Genomic DNA, 7,954 nt, shown 5'->3' with positions numbered 1-7,954 from the left:
TGCTGAAATGTCCACTGATCAAGGAGGCCTTCCTTTAGTGCCCTAGATAACTTTCCCTCTTTACCATCGCTCTCTTTCCCCTTCCTTTGCATTATTCTTCATAGCAGTCACCTCTGTCTGACATATATCTTTCTTATCAATTATCTAGCTCCCCAACTCTCAAAGAATGCAGGGACTTATCTGCGTTGTTCCTGACTCCCAGCCTGGCACAGAAGTGCTTTATAAACGTCTGTTAAGGAAATGACTAAGGCTAGGCTCCGTGTTCTTACAGGAACTGGCATAGACTTGGGCAGGACATAGGTGTTTAATACATGTTGAATGCGTGAACGAATGTGTTGAGCACATGAATGAGCCAACATACCCTAGACTCAGCTCAGACATTGGCCCGAGCAGCTTGCTTACCTTCCTGGTCTTGGATGTCCTTGTCTGTAAATGGGGGGCTGGGTTTGCTGATTTCCAGGGCTCCTTGCATCGCTAACAGTCAGTGCTTCTGTGCTTTTATGAGGGCTCAAGTCCGTGAGGAGACCTGTCTGGCTGGAGTGAAATGGCCTCTTGGTGGGAAGTGCGCTGAAATGTTGGGAAAACAGGTTGGGCTCAGACTCAAGAGGGCTTTGAATGCTGGGCTTTGGACTTTGACTTAATTCCAAAGGCAACTAGGAGCCCCTGAGGGGTGCTGAGTAGGAGAGTGGCGTGCTGAATGCGGTACTTCAGAAAGATGGACTGGGCAGAGCCGGCCGGCTGGATGGTAGGGGTGATTATTCTACACCTCTGTCCAGCCCTGTGTCTGTTTCTCTGCCCAGAAGGTGTGTCCAGGCCTGCCCAGGGCGTGTAGGAGAGGCTGGTAGACCCCAGCTAGAGGCCTGTCCCTTCTCCTTGAACATTCCTGGGAACGAGACTGAGTGGCCGGGAGGCCCCGCCCTGTTGTCTCCCCTGGTGTCCCCTCTCAGATGGCTGCACTGTTGGTCCCATCTTATGCCTGCAGGCACAGACGTGTTATGATGAGGGAGAAAGGTTCTGAAAGGCATGAGTACCAGTGTGGAACAGCCAGCTGGGCTGTCCAGGGAGTCTGCTTGAATTCCATTTATACAGCAGACATCCCTTTCAGCCTCCTGGTAAAGCCAGCAGCCTTGTTGGCCAGGCCTCCCCCCCGCCTTCCCCCCGGGAGTCTGATGACCCGGGGCATGGCTGGTGGAATGGAAAAGCGCTTGGGCTGGTCAGTTTTCAGCAGGGTCAGCGTGAATGCTAATGCTGCCTGTGGAGGGGATGCCTGGGGTGCCCAGAGGGGTCACCGTGTCTGCTTCCGGGACTGGAACCCAGACTCAAACTCTCCATGCCCAGGATGGACTCATCCTGCCCCACCTCTCCCCTCCCTGGAACCTGCTCCTTCTCCCTGAGTCCTCATCTCAGCAAATAGCCCATAGCCTGTCCAGATACAAGCCCAGCCTGGGCCTTCCCCAAACAACTTCTCCCTCTCCCCACACTCAGATCCATCTACATGTGCCTGCTGATTGTACCTCCTAAATGCGTGCACGCATTCACTCCTTGTTTTCTAATTCAGACCCCTGTCGTCTTTCAGGCAAAATTATCCCACCGTCCTTGCAACTGGTCTCCCGGTCTCCAGTCTCGCCCGCATTCAGCCATCTCATGAATTGCAAGAATCATTCATTAGCTGTCCATTCATTCGACAAATGTTCATTGAATTACTCATATGTACCAGAAACTGTGGTACATGGAGACACAGTGATGAACAGGAAAGCCCACAGCATCTAGCAAGGGAGCCAGTGCCCCCAGGTCACCCGGAGGATGCTGTAATTCCGGTGGGCATCAGAAGCTCTGAGGTGGAAAGGGAAGGAGGGCCGGGAGTGTTGAGCAGAGGGCTCTAATCTGGTCAAAACAGGGAGCAGGAAAGGTCTCCCTGAGTAACTGACACTTATGCAGGACAAAAGGGTTAATAGTAGGACTTTTGGTGGCCCCTCACACAGTGAAGCCAAGTTCCTTGGCAGGGTGGCCAGGGCCTTCCCTTCATTTCTGGTCTCAGCTCTTGCCTGCCCCCCTGTGTGCCTGGGGCCACCGAACCTGCCCTGTCCACCCTCCATGTCCCTGTGCCCAGCACCTTTGCCCTTGCTGTTCCCTCTACCTGGAATGCCATTTCCACCCTCCTTCCTGGCCACTGTACTTATCCTTTAAGACTCAGACCCCTCCTCCAGGAAGCCCACCCGATCCTCTGGTCCAGCATTGTGATCCCATCTACCTTGTCGTGTTCTTATCTGTTCAGGGGTCTGCTTCCTCCACGAGACCCTTATTCCTTCCTGGGAGCCCTCTGCTCACTGGTACTGGCACATTGCAGGGATTTGGTAATTATTATCAAGCTGAACAAGCCTGAATGGGGACCAGCCTGGCCACTCACGTTCCCAGCAGTAGATTGAAAGCTCCCCAAGGACACAGCCAGTCTTTGGACTTGAGCTCCCCCCGTCTCTTTACTGAAATGCAGGCATTATTATGGAAATACATAAGGGGCAGATACATCTGTGCGTGCCTGCGAGCATGTGTGTGTGTATTTGTGTGTATAATCAGCAAATTCATGGGAACCACAAAAAGCACAATTTATCAGGATAAGATGTTTCCATGTTTTCTGCATGAATTATACAGAGCAGGCCTGTGCTGTGCATTTTGCTATTTTTATAAACCAGTCTTGCGGAGTTTATTTTCCTTTAGCACATTTGTTGGGATAATTACATAGGGGCATGTGTGTGTGTGTGTGTACGTGTGCGTGCGTGTGTGTGTGTGTGTGTGTGTGTGATTGAAAAGTGGATTGAGGGTGTCCTGTGCTCCCTGTGGATAGGATTGAGGTCAAGATTCCAGGGGATTGCTCCCATATTCTCTGGACCTGCAGCCAGCGCTGTTGGCCCCTCGGCCCCTGTTCCACAACCTGAACAGGGAAAGTCTGCCCTCAGTTTTGCCGCAAAAAGGTGATTCTTATCTGGTGCCAAAATTCGGTGAGCTAATGCCCATGAGGACTTCTTGCAGTTCCTGGCACACTGAAGTGTTCAGCAAAAGATAGAGGCTATCACCGTCTTCAGCATTATCATCATTAGTATTGTTGCCATTTAAATTATTTAATGTATCATTATTATCATCACCAAGTGTATCACCAAAATATTGAAGATTTGCATCTCCCAGGGGAAAAGGACATGTTTTTCTCGCTGAGCAATCACAACCAAATAAGGATAAGATATTAAAATCATTTCATTTAGGTAGATATCTCTCTACCCAAATGAGTAAAAACAGGCAATTCAATTATCTGGGAGTAAGGGAAGCAGGTGGTTGCACACATAATCCAAAAGCCAAGAGAGCGGGCTCTAAAATCGATTCCGAAAGCTCTCTGCTGTCAAGCCAGGGAGCATGAGGTGGGTCGTGCTGGACTTGTTTAAAAGGGTTTGGTTGATGACATATCCAAAGGACCTTGTTATAAGGAGTTGAATGTATAACAGGGTCCCGATGGCATGGACGCTAGGAACGGCATTTCAATGAAGATCCTTCTTGTGAATTGGGAATCTACTTAAAAGCACAGGACTTGTGTTTATGTACATATTCTGTGTTCAGGTATGCTATGGGGAGGGATGGATTTGGCTTTAAGTCTGGTGACCTCCAGTGATTCCTCAGTTTAGAGTCAAGGAGAGGTAACATCCATCAGCCAATTGACTTGGATAAATGAACAAATAAGAATAGGTAACAGCTATTGAGCACGAACCATGTGCCAAACATTAATTTACATGCTCTATGTGTATTAATGTGTTGAATAATCACAGAAGTCCCATGAATTAGGTACTATTACTATCTCCATTTTACGGATCAGGAAACTGAGGATACTAGTTGGAGCACTTGCCCAAATTCACCCAACTGCTAGATGACCAAACCGGATACAGACCCATCCACCCTATTATCTGCATCACTGCCTGCACTGCCCACAGCAGGTACGGGGGTACACACACACCACACACACCACACACACACACACACACATTTGGGGCAGATTTACATCCCTTTTTCTTTCTAAGAATGATATTGGCCTTTCCAGAACACACACAAGTCTGGCAGGGTAGTGGTCTGCGATTAATTTACAAATTCCCTGTGGGTTAATTTAGATGATCGCATTTACCTGGGCTGGGGCGGAGGCTCTTGCTGTGACCAGCTTCTCCTGGCTCTGGTTTCCCTGATCCTACCGGTCATCAGCTGCCCTGATTTCTTGGTGGCAAAGGTTTTTGAGGGACATGAAACCTTTGCTTGGTCTGGTTCCCCCCACCACTTGAGGCTGTGCCTTTGACTCAGGTGCCACTCATCAGGCCAGGGATGAAATAGGTGGTGGGGGGGGACAGAGTCTGCTCTCTTGGGCAGCCTTGCAGCTGAAGCTTCCACCCGACCCCTGTCAGAGCAAAACCAGGAAGATAGCCCTTCCTCCTGTGCCCCTTGCATCACTTCCAAACTGTCCTCTCACCCAGCGGTGGCCCAATTATGGGGCTGGGAAACACTGGTTAGTTGGGAAGATGGCTGTGATTATGGCATGCTCTCACCAGGACAAAAGATGATGTCCATCTGGGCAAAGTGGAGCCCACCAGGGCCCAAAGCACTGACATGCTATTTTCATAGCTCCCAGCCTTCCGTGCCTCTCTGGATACCAGAGAGTGGGCGTGGGCGTGAAGGGGTAGCTGAGGGACTCTCAACCTACCCAGGCCCTGCCTGGCCAGTCCACACTGGCCAGCACCTGGGACCAGCCAGGGCAGCCTTGGCCTGTCCTTGGAACACGGTTTCCCTCTCACTCAGCCCTTCGACTCTGATATTGCCAATTCTCTGCTACCATGGGAGGGTATTTCACAGCTTGGTTAGTCCCAGTCAGCTCTCCATATACCCAGGGGCATGTGGGCTCAAAGAATGAAAATTCATCTTAGTGGCTGCTTTCGGAAGTATATAATCAAGAGGTTAGATCTGCCTCTAAGAAAATCATAAAATGCATCAGAAACATCAGAGCCAGACAGAAAGGAATTTGGGTGATTTACATCCCTCTAGTCGTATGGTTAAATGGGAATTATGTACGTTGTTTAGGACTGGGGCCCCTTAGCTTTGGGTGGTCAGGGCAGCCCCCTCCTGTCATACGGAGGGAAGAGCAACATGAAAGTCCTTGAACCCCATTACTGCCAGTTGCTCTACTCTCCCTCTTTCTCCACTGAACCACTGGACAAGTCAGTTGTACTTCTGTGACTTAGTTTCCTCATCTGTAACATAGGACTGACCCCATAGGATTATTGTGATGGTGAATGAAGTGATGGCTATAAAGTGTCTGGTACACAGTAAAAACTCACCAAATCTTTGTTCCCTTTTCTAGGAGCAGTGGCATATATAACTGTGGGGTTCAGGTCTCTCTTCTTGAACATAGGAGAACTACTGAGAGTAGGGGAGGAAAATGAGGGAGAAGGAGCCCTCAGCAATCTACTTTGTGGATTCAAAATTAAGATTTGTCTGTAAGGCCGGGTGCGGTGGCTCATGCCTGTAATCCTAGCACTCTGGGAGGCTGAGGCGGGTGGGTTGCTCGAAGTCAGGAGTTCGAGACCAGCCTCAGCAAGAGCGAGACCCCCCCATCTCTACTAAAAATAGAAAGAAATTATCTGGCCAACTAAAAAATATATATAGAAAAAATTAGCCAGGCATGGTGGCGCATGCCTGTAGTCCCAGTTACTGGGGAGGCTGAGGCAGTAGGATCGCTTAAGCCCAGGAATTTGAGGTTTCTGTGAGCTAGGCTGATGCCACAGCACTCACTCTAGCCCGGGCAACACAGCGAGACTCTGTCTCAAAAAAAAAAAAGAGTTGTCTGTAATCATACTGGCTTATTTCATTGTCCTTATTGAGGAGTGCATTGGCTTAATTCCCACTCTACAGATGGGGTAGATGGAGGCCCAGGCTGGAAAATGGTAGTCAACGCTCTGCAGTTCTGGCACAGGGCTAAGGAGAGTTGACAGCTGGACTGGCCTGGATGTTTCCCAGAACATTCACCTAGAGGAGGGAAGAAAGGAATTTATTTCCCAGATGCCCCAGGCCAGAGAGGGTGCAGAATGACAGCTCTGCTGCTGCCTCGTCCTTCAGGGTCCCCAGTTGAAGGCAGGGGCCAAGGAGCTGTACCAACATGGTGTGCGACGGTGGCTTGCCTTCCATGCACATCGTCTGCTCAGCAGGCAGCAGGCCTTTCCTTGTGGTTACAGCCTGGGTCTCTGCTGCAAATATTTCAGCGGCAGTACAGGTAGGTCCAGCTTAGAGGGGATTTCCATGGGGATCTGATGGTTGCTCTAGGTGAATTCTAAGATCTTTTTCAATGTTGTGATCCTATGACCCATGAAGACCCACTGGGCACATCCAATAATAATAGGAGCAACATACACAATATGGCCAAGCACATGTGAGACAGAGACTCTATTAAGTACATCATAGTATTCATTTTCTTTAGCCTTCATGCAAACCTATAAGGTACTGCCATCAGCCCCACAGAGATTTCCTCCACAGAGGAGGAAACCGAGACTTGAAGAGATTGTGCCTTACTGAGATCACGAGCTGGCAGGTAGCAAAGTCAGGAGTTTGACCCATGCATGTATAACTCTAACTATACCCTGTGGTCTCCCTGGAGCTCTGGGTGAGGAGTTAGGGCAGGCAGTGTTTTCCGGGGAGAAGACCCCTCACCCTGGAGTCCACACTTCAACCCAACTGTGGAACTGAGCAGTGCTCCTGCCCTCAGAGCATCTCTTTGGCTATTTGAAAAACAGGAACTAAAAGTGAAGAATGTGAAGGTTGGCTTAGAGACCACATCTCCAAGCCCCTGCCTCGCACCTCCCAATTTTACAGGTGAGGAGACGGCAGCCTAGAAACTTGAAGTGACTTACCCAGAGCCACACAGGGAGAAGCCCAGCTGCTATAAACTCAAACCTGCTGAGCCCCTGCATCCCCTTTCCTGGGGCCCCTGGGGAGGGGGTAAGTGTAAGCACTAAGCTGATGGAATGGATCTGGGAGGAGTCATTTCTCCTCAGTCTTTTTCCATTGATGCACATTTGTTCCCTGCTTCCTCACTACAGCACAGTATCTGGGTTGAGGGCTGGGGAGGTGGGGAGAGTTTTTAAAGTGTTAGGCAATGCAAACAGATCAAGTGCTTTAATCCAGACTACTGAAGTGTTTTTATGCCATGAGTGATAAGTACAAATTGATAAAGCATAGACTCCATAAGGGAATGTGGAGGGAATGTCTAGTAAAAGTCACTAGAATTCTGTAGGTTTGATCATGGAAGGCTTCCTGGAAGAGGAGTTCTAAATCCAGGATGGGGAAAACCCATCAGCTTTGAATGGTGAACCTTGGCCTGCCTGCCTGCTTTCCTACATGCATGCCCCCCTTGACCCAGTCCTGCTTCCTGGATGCCTCTCCAACCCCCCTTAGAGCCTTTACAGGCCCATGCCCTGAGCAGCTTCCCCTGACATCCTAGGAAATGCTGCTATAGTCTTTGCATGTTCTTCTGTCAGGATTCGTGTGGAATGCTAGGGGGAAGCTTTTCCCTTGATTCTGCCCCCTACCTCAGCCCCCTTCTTAAACTAACATTCACTGAGTACTTACTCAGTGACAGTTTCTGTGCCTCATGCAGTGACTGGCACGTCGTTGGCGCTCTATAGATGTTTGTTGCTGAGTGAGAGCCACACGCAGCTAATAAACGGCTGGGCGTGGATCGGAGCCCGGTGCTCTGGGCCCCCAGAGCGGCACTCTGAACCGCAGCCACACCATCACACCACGGCACGCTCTGTTCTTTTTAAATCTCCAGGCCACCTGTGGGCAAACCTTTAGCCTAAAATGCCATTCCTGGTGGGGACTTTCTGCAGGGCCAGCTTTTGGATGGATGTACAGGATCAGGAGTGCAGAGTTGTTGCAAAAC

The sequence above is a fragment of the Lemur catta genome, chromosome 3, assembly GCF_020740605.2.
Source record: "Lemur catta isolate mLemCat1 chromosome 3, mLemCat1.pri, whole genome shotgun sequence".
Lineage (NCBI taxonomy): Eukaryota > Metazoa > Chordata > Mammalia > Primates > Lemuridae > Lemur > Lemur catta.
This window is presented reverse-complemented; position numbering follows the sequence as displayed.